This window comes from Helianthus annuus, chromosome 1 (assembly GCF_002127325.2).
Source record: "Helianthus annuus cultivar XRQ/B chromosome 1, HanXRQr2.0-SUNRISE, whole genome shotgun sequence".
NCBI classification, from domain to species: domain Eukaryota; kingdom Viridiplantae; phylum Streptophyta; class Magnoliopsida; order Asterales; family Asteraceae; genus Helianthus; species Helianthus annuus.
The window spans coordinates 118,271,902-118,295,197 of record NC_035433.2 but is presented as its reverse complement, the minus strand read 5'-3'; positions in this window follow the sequence as shown (position 1 = coordinate 118,295,197).

The window sequence follows — 23,296 nt, the reverse complement described above, 5'->3', positions numbered from 1 at the left end:
GCTTTATGGCGTCAAGAGAATGGTGTTAGTATGATAACGGTAGGAATGAAGACAAGAAGGGTTTGGGTAATAGTGATGTTGATGAAATCATGGCTTGTTTCAGTTTTTAGGAAACTTGTGATGGTGGGTTCCGAGTTGTGGTTTAAGAAGGCTGATGCGGTGTGATTGAAGATGATGTAGCAGGCTTGCGATGGAGGTGCATAATGATGATGATTATGGCGTGCACAGTAGAAGAAAAAAAAAGGGAATTGGTTGAGTTATGGATGGGGTCACGGAGGAAGTTGATGGCCATTATAATAAGATGATATTTAATGTACATGCATGAGATCTATATCTTGGTAATCCTAGAATTTGCTTTAGTACACCTGTCCATGCAAAGTGGCCTTGCTGGTGTGGAATTATAAAGTGAGCCATGAGGTGTTAAAGTGTATGGGATGATTATCTATGTTGTAGCATGGTGTACGTGCACGAGGATTTAGTAGCTATGCCATTTTATTATAGGGATTATTTAATAAGTTATCTTCGCGGTTCTAGGGTGTTGGTAACATTACGACTATGTTATCAGGTCTTGGATTGCTTGCGCCTCACTCGGAACTTCTAGCTTTTGTGAAGCGAGCATTACGCGAAGGTGAGTTCTTGAGCCCACTCTTTAAATGTTTTTAAATATTTTGGGCTAATGTGCATGCTAAACTCGTATGATTATTTCTATGAAGGAAGTTGTGAAGTTCTTTTTACGTACCTGTGAAATTTATATTTACTTGTATGGTTATTTTTAACGATGAAAAATAATTAGAATTATATATTTTTTGTATACTTATTTGGGTGAAGGCGAGCATTGAGAATACTTATATATACTTATATTTATGTGTGTGCGTATATATATATATGTACTCTAGTCTATGAAGGGAAGATATATATGCATATAGTGTGTAGGTACGAAGCTACACGTACGATGGTTGAAGTATACACACACGTATGTGTTTAAGTGTAAGTTCATGATGCCCTTTTTTTTAATGTTTCAAAGTTTAGGGCTAACGGGCATGCTCGATGTATTAAATTGATGATAAACTTCTAAGGTGTTTATATAGTTACTTTCAATCTACATTTTAACCATACATGAGGATTATTTGCTTGCCCTTTTATGTGCTTGCGTGTGATGTGTTGGGTCATGCCACAACCATGTCGAACAGAGGAAGTCCCCTAACAGTTTATATGTCCTTGGGGCAAGAGGAAATCCCCTAGCAGTTTATTTGCCCTTGGGGAAAGAGGAGAAGAAAAAAAATTCCTTTATCCCCTACTTTGTGTTTGGGATTTAAGGTGAGGAGATCTCTGTTGTGTGGTCGACTCATTAAAAGATGAAATTTAATTATGAGGATAAAATAAATACATTTATTTATTTATGATCATGATGTACTTTATTATATTGCATTAATATATATGTGAATATGAATTGAATGTGTTGGTTTTGGGTATTGCCATGACTGGGTCGAAAAGTCCCCTAGCTGTTTAGTTGACTTATGTGGGCAGAAGTAGTCCTCGCAGCTTTACAGTCCTTGGGGCAGAGGAAGTCCCCTAACCGTATCTATCTGTCTTGGTGGGAAGACCCCTCACAGTTTAGAGGTCCTTGGGGCGAAAAGGGTCCTTTTTCCTTACTTTGTGTTTGGCTTAAAAGGTCGAGGAGACCAATTGTTATGTGCTTGACCCATTTGAACGGATGTTTGGAGTTATCTTAAAGAATGTTTTAAGGAAGTTTATGGTTATTTAAGACGATGTGATGAAAAGGTTTTACATCTATATTTTCTTTTTTTTTATTGTATTTCAATATTAAAAACTTGAATTCACTCAGCCTAGCTGACTTTTGCATGCATGTTAGATTGATTTCAGGTTAAATGGATGAACGATGACCTCTTGGATGTTGCATGAAGCTACCCGGCATTGAAGTTGGCATTTCCAGTTGAAGACGATGTTTTAAATAAATAAATTTCAAATATTTAAATTGTGTATTTTAGTTTGGATATTTCCCATGATTGGAAATTTGACTTAAAAGTTTTCCGCTGCGTACTCTTCAAATTAAGATAATAATAATAATTAAAATTTTCAAGTGTTTGGACTGTTTATGCAATGATGTCCCAACTTTGAGCCACCCAGATTTTGGGGGTCTTACAAGTTGGTATCAGAGCAGTAGTTTGAGAGATTCGGGCATCCCTTAATGCCTGGACTTGAACTGAGAATGTGATCAAAAGTAGAAATGCCAATTTGGGTAGCCGCATGCCAAGAGGTAATCTTTACTATATTAGAGGATGTTTAAATATTTTTTTTTAATGCTTAATGGCATGCGGTAATTGTTGGAGGTAATGCCTTTATATTTTGAGGTAATATGAAAGGTTGTACTGGTGAATGCTTAAATGCGTATTATGTTGGTTGGTCTGTTAATGCCTTATGCTCGGAGGAGGGATGAAATGTATTCATTAATCATAGGACATGCTAATCATAGGACGTGCTAGATGAGAAGCTAATATTTTTTCGTTTTGAAATATGTTAGGATCTTCTCCCTTGAATGCCTAATGGCATGATGTGTTAGATAGATAGCTAATACAGTTATGTTGTGAGGTTTATTAAGACGGTTTTCTTACGGTCTTAATTGCATGACGTTTAAATAGAAAACTAACGTCATTATGCTTTGAAGTATTTAAAGATGTTTTTCCTTGAATGCTATTTGTGTAATGTGCTAGATAGAACACTAGTGTGATCGTGTTGGGAAACGTTTAGAACGCATGTAGTAACATTGACAATCGATCGCACTTGATCAACGTTGTCGGCAGTCTATTGTTACTTCTTTTGTTCTGAGTTGTAGCCTAAAATGATCATACGAATGTTCTGTCTTTTGTAGACAAATAGTTATGGGTAGATATTGGTTGTATTATGTTAAAAGCTCCTTGAAGTAACTAATTGGTAAAGATTCCAATATTATAGAAGTTGTCAGTAATCAGATGTAAGAACTAGTTATGCCTAGCTAGGTGATGAATGTGCCTTCACATTTTATACTGTTATACATTATGTGAGCTTAGGATTATGGATTTTTGGGTAAGATTGTTCTTGCGACTTAAATGGCCAGCAACACAACACATGAAGACTCGTTGGTGACCATAGAATTCCAATAATTTCCAATAATGCTAATGTTGACTGAGACCTAGAATCTAAATGTCTACATGGAGGTCTTTTATCATTATTGGAGCAATGTATGCATGTTATACTATAAAGGGAAGCAACATTCGGGTGAAGACTCATCAGTTGATAGTGAAGCCTGAAGTTAGGGGCGGATGATAGAGGTGTAAAATGAAGCTGTGAAAAAAATGGATTAACAAAGAGCACATGTTTGGACGAATGGGGATATCCTGATATAAGGATTCAAAGAAAATTTTAAAGGAGGCATACAAAGCACGTTACTCGTCATGACTTGGGCTACGTGGAGGTACCGAGGTATGACGGAGGATTATTGGAAGCTGAGTATGAAGTGTAAGAGGGAAACATATGTAACTGAATTTTCGTTATATCTTTGAGGTGTGAGCCAAGCATTAGAAACCATGTTACAATCTAACCATCAAAGAAACATGAATAGAAATCAGAACACCCTACAATGGACCTCACAATCAAGCTACCACGTATAGCTTCGGGTTGTAACACTATTTGGGTGGTTGTGCATAGGATGAGCAAATGTGTTCAATTCATGTCGATACGAGGGACTTTTTATTTTTATTAGAAGATGACTATGACTACTAGGAATGGGGTGCCGATATCTATTTGCTACCAATGAATATTTCGCTGATAAGTAAGAAGGAAATTACCTGAGGGGTAGAGGTAAAAAAAAAAAAACTTCACAGTAGTACAACTAATCACTAAGAGAAAATGGTTATCCAAATTCTCGAAGTCTTATAGTGGTGATGGATAACTGGCATTCGCAAAGCTTCTTGTGTCAATTGTTACCTTGCTAACATTTGAATTCTATAGTTTGAGATGTTGTATGGACAAAGTTGTTAGACCCCTATTCGTTACGGTTCTGCTAGACAAAAACGACAGGAGTTAGTAGTTGTTGCAACAACCAAAAAAAAAAAGCATTTAATTTATCAAAGCCTTTACGTGAGCAGTTCTTGCGGATCAGAAGTTTGTTTGAGTATGAGGCGATGATTGATCAAATTGGAAGCTGGTATAAGTCAGATTGTGGGAGTCATTGTCAAACTTAAATTAGAAGGAAAAGCAAATCCAAATTTAAGGTTAATAAGTAATTGAAGATGTAGAAGAGGCAAGAAGGATTCGAAAGCAATAGTCAGGATTATTCTTTATGTAGCAGGATTCGAGGACGAATCCTATTGTAAGGTGGGTAGATTTGTAACGCCCCAAAATTCCGAGAACACTATGTTGTACATGATGCATATTTCGTAAATAAATAATATGAGATGTCAAGCAACTTTGAGACTTAATTGCATCAGGTTAGTATCATAAAGGGGCCTTGTTGTATTTGGTACAAGATATGATTAGAGTGTATTATTTTTAAAACATGTACATGGAAGGGCCTAAGTGAAACTTGGAAATTAAAAGCATTATAGAAAACCCTCCACGCCATTCATCCAATATCATCATCTCAAAAGAAAACCCTAATGCCGTCACTATGAGGAACAATCTTTTAGCATACACATTCATCGCAAGAAAGAATATATGTGTTTCAACCTTCAGCTTGAATCGATTCAAATGTATGTTTGTAGCGTTTATTAATGGCTTTCGGGTGGTCAATCCCTTGGCTAGTCCATGGGTTCCGGTGCTAGGTTGAGGTTCAAGTCGATGAGGAGCAAACCGAAACCTCTTTATTTTCAGCCTTGTCCCCCATGTTAAACACCTCGGTTTGTGTTCAGATTGTGAGGACCACGGTTCTACCAGAGTTGTGGTTGTACGTGAAGAGATTCTCCACAAGGGTGATTGATCAAGAGTCTATACGAACTCATTATTTCCTCAGTTCAGCCTTAGTTAATATATTGTGTGAGACGGTTCTGAGTGGAACGATTTCAGGTGAATCTGGGGTGGTCCATGATAATGAGGTCAGGTTTTGAAGGTGTTCATCCACGTAAATCTTGGAGCCAAATGTCACCATCTCATCGTGTAAACCAGCTACCTATCCTGTTCACTATTCCGGTTAATATAGGGCCTTGGGTTCGGAAACTTTGGCGAATAACAAACCCGGTTACGGGCAATGGTACAGTTGCAGTCAGCTAAGCATGTTATGTGTGTGTCGTTACTGGGGTTCGATAATCATCATCACCCATAACTCGTAGGCTGAATTTGCAGCATCTTTATTTCCACGAACCAGATGAGTGGCAAATAACGTAGCAGGTGGCTTTATGGCGTCAAGAGAATGGTGTTAGTATGATAACGGTAGGAATGAAGACAAGAAGGGTTTGGGTAATAGTGATGTTGATGAAATCATGGCTTGTTTCAGTTTTTAGGAAACTTGTGATGGTGGGTTCCGAGTTGTGGTTTAAGAAGGCTGATGCGGTGTGATTGAAGATGATGTAGCAGGCTTGCGATGGAGGTGCATAATGATGATGATTATGGCGTGCACAGTAGAAGAAAAAAAAAGGGAATTGGTTGAGTTATGGATGGGGTCACGGAGGAAGTTGATGGCCATTATAATAAGATGATATTTAATGTACATGCATGAGATCTATATCTTGGTAATCCTAGAATTTGCTTTAGTACACCTGTCCATGCAAAGTGGCCTTGCTGGTGTGGAATTATAAAGTGAGCCATGAGGTGTTAAAGTGTATGGGATGATTATCTATGTTGTAGCATGGTGTACGTGCACGAGGATTTAGTAGCTATGCCATTTTATTATAGGGATTATTTAATAAGTTATCTTCGCGGTTCTAGGGTGTTGGTAACATTACGACTATGTTATCAGGTCTTGGATTGCTTGCGCCTCACTCGGAACTTCTAGCTTTTGTGAAGCGAGCATTACGCGAAGGTGAGTTCTTGAGCCCACTCTTTAAATGTTTTTAAATATTTTGGGCTAATGTGCATGCTAAACTCGTATGATTATTTCTATGAAGGAAGTTGTGAAGTTCTTTTTACGTACCTGTGAAATTTATATTTACTTGTATGGTTATTTTTAACGATGAAAAATAATTAGAATTATATATTTTTTGTATACTTATTTGGGTGAAGGCGAGCATTGAGAATACTTATATATACTTATATTTATGTGTGTGCGTATATATATATATATGTACTCTAGTCTATGAAGGGAAGATATATATGCATATAGTGTGTAGGTACGAAGCTACACGTACGATGGTTGAAGTATACACACAAGTATGTGTTTAAGTGTAAGTTCATGATGCCCTTTTTTTTAATGTTTCAAAGTTTAGGGCTAACGGGCATGCTCGATGTATTAAATTGATGATAAACTTCTAAGGTGTTTATATAGTTACTTTCAATCTACATTTTAACCATACATGAGGATTATTTGCTTGCCCTTTTATGTGCTTGCGTGTGATGTGTTGGGTCATGCCACAACCATGTCGAACAGAGGAAGTCCCCTAACAGTTTATATGTCCTTGGGGCAAGAGGAAATCCCCTAGCAGTTTATTTGCCCTTGGGGAAAGAGGAGAAGAAAAAAAAATTCCTTTATCCCCTACTTTGTGTTTGGGATTTAAGGTGAGGAGATCTCTGTTGTGTGGTCGACTCATTAAAAGATGAAATTTAATTATGAGGATAAAATAAATACATTTATTTATTTATGATCATGATGTACTTTATTATATTGCATTAATATATATGTGAATATGAATTGAATGTGTTGGTTTTGGGTATTGCCATGACTGGGTCGAAAAGTCCCCTAGCTGTTTAGTTGACTTATGTGGGCAGAAGTAGTCCTCGCAGCTTTACAGTCCTTGGGGCAGAGGAAGTCCCCTAACCGTATCTATCTGTCTTGGTGGGAAGACCCCTCACAGTTTAGAGGTCCTTGGGGCGAAAAGGGTCCTTTTTCCTTACTTTGTGTTTGGCTTAAAAGGTCGAGGAGACCAATTGTTATGTGCTTGACCCATTTGAACGGATGTTTGGAGTTATCTTAAAGAATGTTTTAAGGAAGTTTATGGTTATTTAAGACGATGTGATGAAAAGGTTTTACATCTATATTTTCTTTTTTTTATTGTATTTCAATATTAAAAACTTGAATTCACTCAGCCTAGGTGACTTTTGCATGCATGTTAGATTGATTTCAGGTTAAATGGATGAACGATGACCTCTTGGATGTTGCATGAAGCTACCCGGCATTGAAGTTGGCATTTCCAGTTGAAGACGATGTTTTAAATAAATAAATTTCAAATATTTAAATTGTGTATTTTAGTTTGGATATTTCCCATGATTGGAAATTTGACTTAAAAGTTTTCCGCTGCGTACTCTTCAAATTAAGATAATAATAATAATTAAAATTTTCAAGTGTTTGGACTGTTTATGCAATGATGTCCCAACTTTGAGCCACCCAGATTTTGGGGGTCTTACATGATAGGGCTATTTTTATGGGATTCAAATTTCTACACTCATGATTATAATTTTCACGGGTTTCAATGAAATTTGGGAACATATATTTACATTGTGCCCATGTGCAGTTATTATAAATCAGTTTTTTTGTTTTTTATTAATTAAAAAAACCCTTAAATGCAAAGATCGTGATCTCCTCATCCAACGGCTAGGATCTGTTCGTTTTTGTTCACAAAATTAACATTGTTCACTCTTGATCCCCACCACATATATATATATATATATATATATATATATATATTGGTACCCATTATAGTGAGCGATGTACATACTACTCCTCTTGAAATCGCGAACGAAGAGATTGAACTATCACCTTCCAACCACATCCACTTGTCCAGATTGTGGTCGAATACTACCTACTTGAGGAGATCCAAACACAATGTTAAAGTTCCTGATGTTCACCACCACTTGATGGCTCCCTCCTCCATTCCCATTTCCATGATATAACATCTTCGGATTTGTGTGATCGCTCCTCTATTTTCTCTCTTTTCACGTTCATCATTGAACTATCTATTTTTTTATTTTTTTAATATTCGTCGGCTCTTGGGCCGGTCAACCCGTGCTGTTGCTCGAGGCCCAAATTTTCAAAGGGCCTGGAAGATTTTTATAAGCTTTTATATATATATTGGGTCAGGATTTAGAGAAAACGGTGGAAAGTGTGAGAACGCTTATGGATCGTCAGATCAAAACAATCCATGGACTAGATTGCGCGGTGGCGTTTTCGTAAATAACATCAATTTTATTATGTGGGAAGCGCTTCATTAAGGGTAAAAGGGTCTTTTACCCCTCAAATTCAAAACGCCAACAAATGATAACACGCCATTCAAAAAATAAATAAAATGCCATTAAAAACAAAACGCCAAAAATTAGAGATAAAACACGTTGGATATTACAGAAAGAGGAAACAACACAGTAACTGAATTTCAGTTATTAACATTTATTAGAAGAAATTCCCTCATAAATTACGCGCCAAAAACATCATTATATAAACGATGTAAAACATCGCTTCCATAATCACTTCAATCTATCCATTTCTGCAAAAACATCTTTAACCTAAAACGCCAATTTAACCAAAACGAAAAAAATGGCCACAATCGTTTGGTGGAGATACACTCTGGCAATCAGGCGATTCGTCCTGCGTTTTGACAACAGAAGGAGGGTGTATGTTAGGACGATCAAGGCAATTTTAAAGATGGAAGAAGAGGTACAAAAGGGTATCTTATCTCTTGGCATCGCTCTGGATAACGAATGCCATGAAACACATATGCTTATGAAAGCATTAACAAGGAAATTTGGACCAATCAAAGAATATGTAAAGCCGGACCCTGTCATGACATCATGGTGTTTTGATGATGAAATAGACATGGTGACTGTTATATACGACAGCGGAGAGCGGGAAGACTACTGGCTTGAAAACATCATGACAAATCAGGGGCTTGGTTTCATGGAAGAATTGCATAATGCTACTTGTTTGAACATAGAAATGGACTCAAAATTGCAGTTAATGCAAGACATATTCAAGTGGAGGCTTCAGAATCTTCAGGAACAAGAAGCCGATGAAGGTGAAGGTGATGACATGGATGAAGATCCAGATGAAGACTCCGAAGAAGAAGATGACGCAAGTGATGGATACTTTTCGGATAAAGTACCTTCTGACGAAGGGTTTTAATTTTTTTTTCTTTTTTTCTTCTGTGTAATCTCCTTTTTTTCTTAAGATAATTAAATGATATATTTCTCTATTTATTTGCAAAACGGCAAAAAAATACTACAAAAGGTTATTGTTTACAAAACGTCAGAAATAACAAAAAATATTTTTCCTGCTTAATATTTTATTTTCTCCGTTATTGTATTTTCTCATCTTAGTCTGCATAACGCCATTTAAAAAGAACGCCAAACTTGGAAGATGGGACGTCTATCACCCTAGAAACTGATAAAAGCTGATCAAAACAGTAAATACAAATAGTAACTGAAAAGACAGTTACTTTATTACTATCATTTATTACAAATAAAAAATCCCGCCTAAAATACGCGCCAAAAAAACTCCTATAAGAGAGGGGTCTACACACAATGAATTGATCACACCCAGAAAACAAACGCCATGTTCTCTAGAAACCACTCACGTTAAAACGCCAAAAAAGGTTAGTTAAAATAACCACATATGGCAAAGCTTTCACTGAATGGAGTCTTCTCTGAGGGGGTTATCTCTATGATCTTTTGCTGAATGAGATGGACAAATATTCAAGAAAAAGAGACTGGTGACAGTGATATGTCATCATGTGAGCTTTGTTCTTGATGAATATCGGCATGGCATAAAGGGGATCAACACAAGTGTAAAATGTTATTTTGGACTCCATTTTTATAAATAGCATCAAGCAAGAGTTGATCTTCAATGACATGCCACCAAACAAGAATATCACACCAAAACACAGGGTGCCACTAAGCAGCTTCGTCTGAAAAAAAGACGGGGTTTATGTAGGAAACTTGGCATCTAGCTAAGGTATTCAAAAGGTTCAAAACGCCAAAAAAAATTCAAGAAGAAGAGGCTGATGACAGTGAAGATTCGGAAGAGAAATTAGATTACCATTTTTATTTTTTTTTCTTTTTCATTTTATATTGTTTTGTTATCAAGTTATCTGTTATTTTGTTATCTAATTCTCTACAAATAAAATAAATTATTATATAAAACGCAAAAAAAAACTACAAACACTAAAACGCTACTAGTATGAAAACTGTGAGAACGGGTGCTGGCAAAGCACCTTGTCAAATGTATTAAACGCCAAAAAAATTCACTAAACGCCATAAAAAACATTTGGTCTTATTGTAATCTTATGAAAATATTAATGACTCGTAGTGAATTATTATACAACGCCACAAAACGCCAAAAAAATTAACCAGAAAACGCTATAACGCCAAAAAAATTATCTATGTGACACAAAAACAATTAATTCAACGCCAAAAAGTTTAATGAATACAATTAACGCCAAAATAATCTTAGACGCCAGAAAATGTTATAGCGCGTTGGGAAAATAAAAGAAGATTGAAAAGACAAAAAAAAAACCCCTCACCCCCTGATCATATCCCGCGTCACGTGTTGGGCCAGGATGCGTTCTCACCGTTCTCACACTTTTGGGCGTTTTCTCCTAATCTCGTTTTTATATATATTTAATATATGCATTTATTTATTGTACATAAAAGTGTTGGTAATGGAATGGAAAAACCATCTCAAGATAATGTGATGGTCTTAAGTTCAAGTCTTGCCTTCACCAAGTGTTTATTTTTTTAATTCAAACCTTACCATAATTTTGGGCCCAACATTTTGTTTCGCCCGGGGCTTCGTATGTTATCTTATTGTATTTATCAATCGTTTTATTAGAATGTCAGCTTGTTTTAATAATAAAGAGTTATAACTAAAAACTATAAAGAAAAAAAAAGGAAAAGAAAAAGCGATGTGAATTGGCTACCATTATTTTTGCTTTCAACTTTTTTTCTTTTATAAAGCCAACCCTAAACCCACCATATAAACTCCACCACTTAACACTTTGCCTTTCAAATTATTTTGGTTTTTGTTTTTTCCAACAATAAGTTACTATTCGAATTCGGAATGACTATAAATATATGTGTGGCATATAATTCAAAGTTATTAGTTAGTATTAAGGGTGTAGGGTTTCATCTCGTTTTCTCTAGATCTCTTTATGTAACATATCAGTGTCATATTATTTTTTCTAGTTTACTCGAAATTGCACGTTGTCGTCCCAGATTTCCCCAAATCTAAACTATTTTAATTTTAATTAAATTTAATATTAAATATCAAAAAAGATTTTATTAATTTAATTAAGTGTAAATACCTTAAAAATGAACATAAATAAAAATATAAACTACATTAAACTAGGAATAGTAGTGGATTGAATGTGGAAAGTGATAATTTTCGGAGAAGAGAGTAGTAGATTGGGGAAAGGAAAGAGTGAAATGGTAATTTTTGTGTGAAAAATAGGTAAAAGTGAGAAAGGTATTTATAGGATTTAAAAAAAAGATAACTCTTTTATTTAAATAAGGATCCTATAATTAGAGATGGGCATAAAAATCGGTTCCTACCTGATTTCAGTGGACTTGACCTGGACCCGGTTCCGGTTCCTACCCGATGCTCAGAGGAACCGGTCCCAGGTTTAAAAAACCCGACGGGTATTACCCGGTTCCCATATTCCGTAAAAAAACCAACCATACCCGGTTCCTATCTGTACCCGGTTCCTACCTGTACACGGTTCCTGCCTATACCCGGTTCCTATCTGTACCCGGTATATTACCGTTGGAACCGATTCCTTAATGACCGTTGGAACCGAATCTTGAGTATCTAAACACATTAAATGCAAAATATGACCGTTGGAACCGGTTCCTTTATGACCGTTGGAACCGGTTACAGTATATATATCACACTTTTCTCATTTTTTATTCACATATCATCTTCTTCTTCTATCTATTTCTTCTCCTTCTTTACATATTTTTAATGGCTTCAAAGAACTCTAAAACCACAAACTCCCCATCCGTCAATAATGTTCCACAAGGTTCAAATGCTCCATTTGTAGTGGGAATATTATCGCATAGCCGCAATATGGATGTTTGGTGCAATTGGGATTTAGTTGAGATGAGCGATGGTTCGCAAAAGGCCCAATGCAAGCATTGTGGCTCCTTGTTAAGCAAGGACTCTAATTCCACTTTAACGAAGCATGCCAAAAAGTATTGCAAAGCTCTAAAAGATTTGACACCCGGTCAAGTTCAACTTTCAAAAGATGGTAAGATTTTCCGCTACGAACAAAAGATAACTCGTGATAGGATGGCGAAGTTGGTCATCAAAAAAGCGTTGCCTTTTGGACACTTTGACGACCCCGATCTCACTAAGCTAATTAGGGAGACGCTTCAACCTAGCTACAAACATGTAAGTCGTCGAACTTTAAAACGTCATTGTTTAAATATATGGGAAAATGCAAGAAAAGATTTAATTGCATTTTTTCAAAATTTAAAGACTTGTGTAAATTTAACTGGTGATGTGTGGTCGGCTCCACACGGTTTACCCGAATCATACATTTGTGTCACCGCTCATTGGGTTGATCCCAATACATGGCAAATGATGAAGCGTACGATCGCATTTGAAGAGTTTCCTTCTCCTCATACGGGATAAAATATTTATAAAATTATGAATGCCACAATTATAAAATATTGTTTAGAGGATAAAATATTTTCAATATCTTTCGATAACGCCTCAAACAACTCAAATGCGATCCAAAAACTAAAGTTGAAGTACAAACCAATTTGTGATGGTGTTTTTTTCCACACAAGATGTGTTGCTCATATTATTAATTTAGTTGTGCAAGACGGTTTAAAAAATAAATTTGTAGCGGATTTTATTATAGCTTTTAGAACTATGCTTCAAGATGTTTTTAAAAGTGGTAAAGAAAGATATCAAGATTATAAAAAACTTTGTAAAGAAGTTAACCAAAAATTAATTGGTCCTAACTGGGATATCCCAACTCGTTGGAATTCAACTTGTCATATGTATGAAATGGCTATAACCATTGTCCACTTCTTCCAAGTTTCCCCATAAATCGGTGTCATGTACTCAAGTCCCAGATTACCGGGGTAAAAAAACATACCGGAGTCGGGGGCCGGTGTTCCCAGACGGGGCTAGTCTTTACCGAGCCCTCCCCGCCTTCCACACCGAGTACCCTAAAAATGTATTTTTAAAATTTGTGTGATGTGCATTAGTGCAAACAGTTAACGTTAATTTGAATAAGGCAAATATTTTGTTTTTATTATAAATTTCCCATCAAACAATAAGGAAAAAAGAAAAGAAAAATAGAACTTTTAGAAAGTAAAATACTTAGTGTGTGAAAAATAATTTTAATCGTCTATAAACATTTTTCTAACATGTTATAATGACACTTTTTAAGATACTATTGTAGTAACTTACTCACTAAGTCTAGTAAAAGTAATCAAAATATAGAATAGAGGCTTAAATCAAATATAAAACCTAATTTCATTCAAAATAACCTAACTTTAAACCTAACTACACTAAATAAAAAATATTAGTCTATAACAAAACTAATTATTAAAAAAATAGGAATTGTTAATCTAAATGTTGGTCAAAATAGCTTAACTGTGAGCCTAACGACATTAAATAAAAAAAAAGTCAAACTAAAATAGAACTAATTATTAAAAAAAAAATTGTCCCCAAGGGTATAGTAGTGGTTAAAACTTAAGAGGTGTGGTCTACTTTAAAAGGTTGAAAGTTTAAATTGTGTAAGTACGATTGTGTTTAACATAGAAAATTTAGAAATTATTCAAAATAAAACTATTAAAAAGCTTCATTTATGTTTTCTAGGAGTAAGGACCCGTTTCTTCATCATTCTTCCGCATTTTCACTAAATGACTAAATCCACTTACGAGTCAGTCATTTGAGTTATCACAGTACTAGATTTTTCTTTTTCTTGGAAGTTACCAACCAATCAAAAAGGCATTATTCATTCTCCACCATTGCTATCTTCCAAATATGCAATGATTGTACTTTAGGCATGATCGCAAGCCTCTACTTAACTCGTAAGCATGTGCTTGTTGCCTACCACTCAGGCACTCAAGCACTCACTCAATCCACTTTTGTACGAGCTCTAAAGATACATACGTTACAACAATAGTGATGGGTTTATGTAAAGGTATCAAAGTTACCTTTACAACAATAGGAGGACCATGTTTCATTTTTTGATGTATTGTTTTGCTTTCGTTTATGTACTGTACTGATAACTATCGTAGCACCTTGCTACGGTTGGTTACTTTATCTTCTTTATAAAATCGCCTTTTTTTTTCAAAAAAAAAAAGGTATCAAAGTTACTCCTACACTAATGTCTAATGAGATGGGGTGCTAGCATCCTTGTATGTTCCGTTAAATATCTAATAAAAGGTGTAGCTTGATGAATATTGGTTTTTTTTTTTTTTTTTTTTTTTTTTTTTTGTTATTTAGTGAATTTTTACTTTCACCCCTCTAGTTTACTCATATTACTTTTTACACCCTAAACTTCAATAAAATTATCAAACAGCCCCTAAACTTCAATTAACTTTTCTTTCGACATTATTTTTGAGTTTCTCTTTCGTTTGTTATATCAGGTCTTTTTTTTGTCATTTAGTGATCTTTCACTTTCACCTCCTATAGTTTACTCAGTTTAGTTCTTGCATTCTAAACTTTAATAAAATTATCAAACAACCCCTAAACTTCAATAAACTTTTCTTTCGACTTTATTATTATGCTTTTATCTTTCGGTTGTTAAACCGGGTGCCAATATCATATTGATACCGTAATGAACTGAACTGAACCGATGTCGACCAAACTCCCGTTGCAACGCGAGAGTTATTTTACTAGTTGTTCCTAAAGGATGTTTGTAAATTGTAAGACCATCAACAAAACCCGCATTAGTCGTGGACACGAAAGACAATGGTTGTGGGTATATGTTGAGTCGCTCATCCGACTATGGTGACACCTTATGGGAATATTAGGAGACACCTTTGTAATTTTTGGGCAAAACAAATAATATCAGTGTGTTACTTTAGTGTAACATCTAATATCATTTGAATCATGATTGGGTATTAATCCCGATGGGCCGTACTTAGATAGGGCCGGTTTCATTTGTACGTAAAAGTAAAAATGGCGTTGGCATGCATAAGGGATTAGGCTACCCGGGGCACCTTCGGGGACCATTTTTACCGAGAGGGGAGGTGCCGCCATTCAGGCGGGGAGTGAAATCGGGGAACAATTTCGGGGAAGAGGCACCGAAGAGGGAAGGAGAGAGAAGGTGGGTCAGCCTTTATTTCAACCAATGAAAACTTTTCTTTTTTTTTTTTTGAATAAAAAAACAATTCCCCTAAGAGGGGTGCACCCCGTACGTTTTTGGACAAGAGGGAAGTTATAGAGGGGAAATGACATGGCAACGTATGATTGGGTTAAAAAAAGTTTTCCCTCACCTAATTAGGGGGTGCCCCCTTCACCCTTAAACAAAGATAAGTGTTTTTTTAGTTTGTTTTTGAATTTTTAAACAAAGATAAGTGTTTCTTTAGTTTGTTTTTTAATTTTTTAATATCCTTATGGTTCAATCGGTTTATTTTTAGGATATGGACTACGGAGTCAAAAAAGTTGACTTTATTTACAAGTAATTCGATGTAACACCAGCTGAGGGGTTTTTTTTTTTTTTTGAGTTTAATATAAAAGCAAAGAGTCGTGGGGTTCCCACAGATTGATCTTGTTTGGATTTGATATTACTAATAGTTTCCAACAAATCAAACATTACTTAACTTTTATTCAATAAATAATTGAATTATCATGAAAAAATGTTTACAAAATTGCATTATTCAATAAATAATTGAATTATCATGAAATTATGTTTACAAAATTGCATACTGACTTTATGTTTGTGGTTCGTATTTTGAAAATCCGCTACAATTTTGCAAACACTTTTCAGGTCAATTTTTGTAACATTTGAGAGTAAATATAGCAATCCAAACAATGTGTATTTTGGACTTATATATCTTTTAAGGTATGAACCCTAATAATAAGAATTCTCGACGAAAATATGTGTCCTAAAACACCTATAAGCTTTCATTGTGACACTATATGAATAGTGGCATAGTGCTCTTTTGTGAGATCACCAACATGACAATTCATTATTAGTTAAATAACCTTGAGAACAAAAATCTCAAATATTAAGTGTTATGAACAAATATTATCACATTAATAAAATTAAAAAAAAAACAATGATTATAAAATCTGAAGGCAGTGGGTGTTGTGCCGCTCACTTTGCTTGCCATTTGCCACTGCTCTCGTTTCTTACTTTTTTTTTCTCAACGGCAAACAACTTTTTTTATCCAAACACCTCAAATATTCAATAGTACAAATGGTTACTAAGATAAGCCAACCACCTATTACATATTCACCCTATGAAGTCGAAAATTCGAAACCATAAAAAACATAACAATAAACAAAGTATCATACTCTATTATAAAACTCGAAATTCACCATTTTCTCCCGTCCAAATCCGTTCTCTTTGCTCCGCATTTAATCAACAAGAACATATTAGGACCAATGAAAATATGTTAAGTAGCATGAGAAAAAATTAAGACACTTAGGGGACCCGGGGTGGGGTTACATATCCCCGTGATATTTTACTTTGACGCGTGATGGAAACAAACAAACCACCGCCACCCCTCAAAGTTAATGCGTGAAATGGAATTCCCATGATAAAATTGACTAGGCCTGTAAACGAACTGAACGAACACGAACATAAGCATGTTCGTGTTCGTTTATTTAACTTTAACCGAACGCGAACGCGAACACGAACACGAACATATAATCGAACACATTTTCTTGTTCATGTTCGTTCATTAAGAAATCAGGCATGTTCGTGTTCTTTTATGTTCGTTCGTTTAAACGCTAAACAGACAATTCACGAACATAAACGAACACAAACGAACATACACAAAAAAAAAAAATTAACTGAACATATTTGAACAAACATAAAGTAACATGATTGAACAAACATAAACGAACACAAATGAATATAGTTGAAGAAATATAAACAAACACAATTTAACATTAGTGAACGCAAACAATTAAGTCTAATATATATAAGAGTTCATCCGAAAACATATCTAAATTAGGGTTCATAGATACTAAAATTAAGTAGTTTTTTTATACAAAGAGTAAATTACGTTTTTGGCCCCTGTGGTTATATCACTTTTACTATATTAGCTCCAAATAAGAATTTTTAACATATCTGCCCCTATGGTCTCTACAACTAACCATTTTGGCCCCTACGTCTAACCATTTTGGCCCCCATGGTCTCTATAACAAACCATTTTGGCCCCCATGATCTCTAGACTTAGGGGCCAAAATGGTTAGTTATAGAGACCATGGGGGCAGATATGTTAAAAATTCTTATTTTGGGCTAATATAGTAAAAGTGATATAACCACAAGGGCCAAAAACGTAATTTACTCTTATATAAATATTAAGTGACCAGTTACGATCTAAGAAAAAATTTAAAACTTTATTTTTTATTACTAGAAAATTCAATTACTAATTAGTTACATTTATATAAGTAGTTAAAAACCTAATATTTATATAAATATAATTATTTATGTATTTACTAAAATTTAAATGAGTATAAACAAACGTTCACGAACATAAATGAACGAACATAAACGAACGCTCATGAACATAAATGAACGAACACAAGGTGTGTTCATGTTCGTTCGTTTATTAAATAAACGAACATAAACCGAACTTCCCGCTGAACAAGTTCATGAACTGTTCATGAACGTTCGGTTCATTTACAGGCCTAAAATTGACGCGTGATAAATGGAATGTTGTGAGGGTTTATTGTTGGGCGTTGTGAGTGATGGTCATTTCCACTAAAAAAGATTGTGAGTGATGGAATAATGATTGATGACATAACGGAAATTGATTGGATGTTGTGAGTGATAAATAGGTGGTGAGTGATAACCACCCCTACCCCCTTATACTTATTTCATTATATTTCAATTACTTTTTGTCAAAGGCAAACACAATGTGAGAACATTTTTTTAGCTATATACCGAATTTCAAATAAATTAATTAACTTTTATGTTAGATGGGTTGAGATCCTGTACAAACAGTGCTAATTATAAGAACCGTAAGAACAGATCTGAACCATTGTTAATTTAAATCAAGGGTTGATATTGATTATAAATAAAACTCTTATAATTAAAAATTACTACTAACAAATTAGGGGTAATTTTGTAAAATTGATAGTCATTTGACCATTTTCTATTAAATACAAATTCCACCAAGTTTTTTAAACTAAAATAACTTTTATATACTTCATTATTTTTTTAAAAAATATATACCATAAAATCAAGTATTTTTTTATCTTTAATATGAGTACCATATTGCTATACCTTTTTGTATTTATAAAAGTGTTTTTTAAAAAAAGTTAACAAAAGGTGTTTTATATTTGTGCTAATAAGGTGCTGATTATGTGTTAATTACAAAATAATACAAACAAACACCAAAAGTAGATATAATCAGCACATCTGGTGTGCTGATAATGGAGAACGATTGAAGATGTTGTGCTAATGTCGTTTATGTTGATAATGGAGAACGATTCGAGGACGATGTGCTGATAATGAAGAACGATTAATGATGTTGTGCTAATTATATAGTGTTGTGCTGATTATATTTTTTGTAATTATTTTTAATTAGTTATAAATAAATATGGTCAAAAAGTCTAAATTACCCCTAAACTAATTTTTTATTGATGGACACTTGTCAATTATGTATTGGTTCTTATGGTTCTTACAAACTTAAGTGTTTGTATTTGATCCCATTCCGTTAGATAAATTAGACTTCAACGCTTTTTCTTTAGAAATAAAGAAATAAAGATAATTAATGGATATGATTCTTGATGCAGAAAGTTTGTAATGGGGAGACAATGTTGGGGCATAGCTATGGCCCTTCAGAGAGTACAATCAATCAACCTCACTAAGTAAATACATGTGTTTGTCACCCAAATAAAAATCCCCTTATTACCCTTTTGGATTATTTTTCCTCTTTTTTTTTTTTTTTAGAAATCATACAATAAAACCTTATCATGTACAATAAGGACATTGATGCTATATATAGTTTTTTCAGTAAAGTTTATTTATTTTTTTCTATATGGTACAATAATATATAATATTGACTTCATAACTTATTTTACAACCATGTATCTCAATGTGTGTCAATCATGTTCATTGGTTTCTTATGTGTCAACCATGTTCATTGGTTTCTTACAGAAACATAGTGGATCCTAAAGCATTTGTCAAAAATAGTACACTCAACTATTGTGATAAATCACTATATGCTACAATAGTACAATGTGACCCAACTATTGAATTTGTCAAATATGTGCCTCAATGTAAAAGCAGGTTAAAATATGACAGGGCAGTCTTCGAAAATGTTCGAAAATCTTTAGGTCCTGTGCGAACAGAAAATACGGGCCATTAAATATAAATTTTTAAAAAGAATATATATGTATATAAAAATTTTTAATATATGAAAATGAATTAATGTCAATTGAATCAACACCAATCATTTAATGTAACTTGACAAAATTAAGCAATTAATGTCATTTGCATTTAATAAATATATAAGAAATAAAAAGAAAAACAAAACTGAGGACGGCAGGATTAGAACTCGTGTCTTCTTATTATTAAAGTGACTTTCAAACCACCAAACCAAGTGCTTCGCAATGACATTTTTCCGATTCATTACATATACATTCTAACTTTACAGTGTAAAACTAATAAAAAAATTTGGCTCTCGATGGGTTTGGGCCCTGAGCCGTCGCCCATCCCGCACACCCTTCGGGCCGGCTCTGAAATATGATGTATTTTTTTTGGTACGTTTATGAATATAGTTTTATGAACTATGAAGATACTCGATTAGATATCATATAAATGCGTTTAGAGCGTTGTAAATTGTAACTGGATGTAAACGGAGATATCTGAAAAAAAAAATATACACGGAAACTATGTCTTGGGATATATTAATAAATTATATTTGAGATGATTACATCCATAGTAACAACTAGTTATATGATTTTTTTTCTTATTAATATTGTATAATGTATAATTTAAACTTATACAGATGTTAAGTTTAGAATAAAACGTGTAAAGTACACTAAAGTACGTTAAGAAAAGTTTAATAATGAAAGTACGTTAAGAAAAGTTTAATAATAAAAAGAGATGTGTATTAACACTCTTCATAATGTAGTACCCCTTGAAATTATGTGATTTGACATATCCACTACCTCATTATTGGAAGTGCCACGCTTTAAAGCCCGTCTGCGTGACTATCTTATATTTCAAAAATAAAAAATATTTTAGGTATTTAGCCATCAATTACTCATGCTCCAAATAAGCCCTGCCCTATATGTGATAAAATAGTTTTATAGAGTCGGTACGAAACTATCTTTTCTTCTATTACAACATGACAAAGTCAAACTACATCTAAAAGGTTATTTTAAGCACAATTATCGCAAATATATGAAAGGGGGATCAATGAAGCTTTACCATAGTGTCTGTTTACTATTTATGTTAAATTTAACTAAATTTCCTTATTTACTAATAAGCCAACGTTTTTTAGTGGTCTAGTCTATATTTAAAGAAAAGCCAAAAATAACCAAGTTTTCGTAATAATCGTTTTAGGTCACTTTATTTTAATCAGTTATGAAGATACTTATAACAATGAAGCAAGTTTTAGGTGATGTTTGTTTTTTAAGAGTTAAAATGTCTAAAGTCTACCGGACCACATCTTTAGGTGATATTTGTTTTTTAAAAGTTAAAAAGTCTTAAGTCTACGGACCACATCTGCAAACATCTGTAAAAGAAGATGTGTGCCAAACCTCTGCGGTTTGCAAGAAGAAGGTTGTTTGTTTTTTAACGTATGTAGACTTCTAAAATAAACTGGTGGTGGTGTATGGACGATGGTGGTGGGTGGTGGGTGGTGATGTTGGTAGACGTTGGTGGTGGTGATGGACGGTAGTAGATGGTGGTGGTGGTGGTGGACGGTGGTGGTGTTTAACCCTCTGCAGACCTTTGAAGATCTTAGAAGTGGTTGAGCCAAGTTTGCACCAAGAAGAGCTCGTGCAGACGTTTTTTTAATGAAACGTCTTCGAAAAAAACAAACAGTCTGCAGATAACAATGTCTGTGCGTGGTCTGCACGACGCAAACAAAAGAACCTGCGCAAATCTTTTTTTAGAAAAACAAACACCACCTTAGTAAAATAGTATAACTATCTAAATCATTTATACCATATAAAAATCCATTTATATCTTGAATAAAAACGAATGATAAAGCGTCGAATCACGAAAAATGTAGCAACTTAGTTAATACATTAAGAAAAGTTTGTTTCTATCCATGTCCTATTTGAGATACACAAATACATTTCGAGGCAATCTCATAGAAGGAAACTAGTCTATTATATCGTCTTGGTTGTTTGTTGGTGCATCTGGCGAGCGAGGAACAACTAGGTTTTTGCTAATGTGTCGGGCAAGATTGAGAACACTCTTAGAGAATTCAAGTCTTTGAGCTTTCTGTAAATTAAAAATAGGTCCGAGTGCATGGCTTTATATTGGATCAAATGAAAAACTTTTAGCTTATAATTTTTCCCTTAAGTCGTTGTTGTGCATGCTCTCTCTCTCTCTCTCTCTCTCTCTTTACGAAAGCCAAAATATTTCAGAAAAGCAAGGTCGTGAACAGCCAACCATCGCATTGTCGTTTTCTTCGTGAAAAGGAGAGGTCGTAACTCTCTCTCTCTCTACGAAAGCTAGGATCTTTCAGAAAAGCTAGGTCATGAACAGCCAACCATCACACTGTCGTTTTCTCCGTGAAAAAGAGAGGTAGTAACTCTCTTTCTCTCTCTCTCTCTCTCTATGAAAGCCAGGATCTTTCAGAAAAGCTAGGCCGTGAACAATCAACCTTCATACTGTCATTTTCTCTGTGGAAAAGAAAGGTCGTAACTCTCTATACGAAAGTCAGGATCTTACAGAAAAGTTAGGCCGTGAACAATCAACCATCGCAATATAATTTTCTCCGTGAAAAGAGAGGTGGTAACTCTCTCTCTCTTTGCTACCTGTGTGCTAGCACGGCTTCTAGGTTTTTTTTTTTTTTATTGAGAGTCACCGTTTAAAAAAATTGAGAAAAGTTGGTGACTCATGGAAGTTAAAATTCTCCCATGAGGGACTGAAGTTGTAAAGGTTACAAACCAGAAGGACATTATGGTAACTTATCAAAATCCAATTGCATCTTCTAATCTTCGTACTTTATACATTCAGGGGGTGTTTGGCCTAGCTTTTTTAATAAAGCTTATAGCTTTTTTGGCTTATTTTACAAAATAAGCACTAATAGGTGTTTGGTTTAGCTTTTTAAGCTTATGCTTATTAGCTTATATAAGCTAATTCTAAGGGGGTGTTTGGGGTTGAGTTTTGAAAATAGATTATGCGTTTTGAATAATCAGAATCAGATAATTAGCTGTAACAAAACGTGCTGCAGAAAGATAGTGTTTGGATTTGGTTATGTTGTTTGATATCACAACAATCAGATAATCAACATTGTTTGGATTTGATTATGTTGTTTGATATCACAATAATCAGATAATCAACTATTTAAGTGTTTGGCAAGTATATATATTTAAAAAAAATAAATAAGTGAAAACGTAAAAAATCAGTTTTTGGATTATTACGTTTTCCTGCAGCAAGGGGTGACCTACTTATGGATTATCACGTTTTGAACTCTACAAAACGTAAAAAATCACTTTTTATTAATTTTTTACCAAACACTCAAAATAGATTTTTTGCGATTTCAAAGCGCAATAATCAAATAATCAGGTTGAAAACGCAATTCCAAACACCCCCTAAGAAGCTTATTGAAACATGGTTTTTTAGCTTATTTGAGAATAAGCTTATTTGAAGAAGATGGTTTTTTACTCATTACACACAATGATATTATACCCATTTCCATAATACAAAATAACTTAACAAATAACTAAAGATTAATTATTAATTATCAACTTGTAGAATATAAGCTAATCCAAACACTAAAAAATAGCTTATCAAATGAAAGAAAATAAGCATAAGCCAAAAAAAAATAAAAGCTA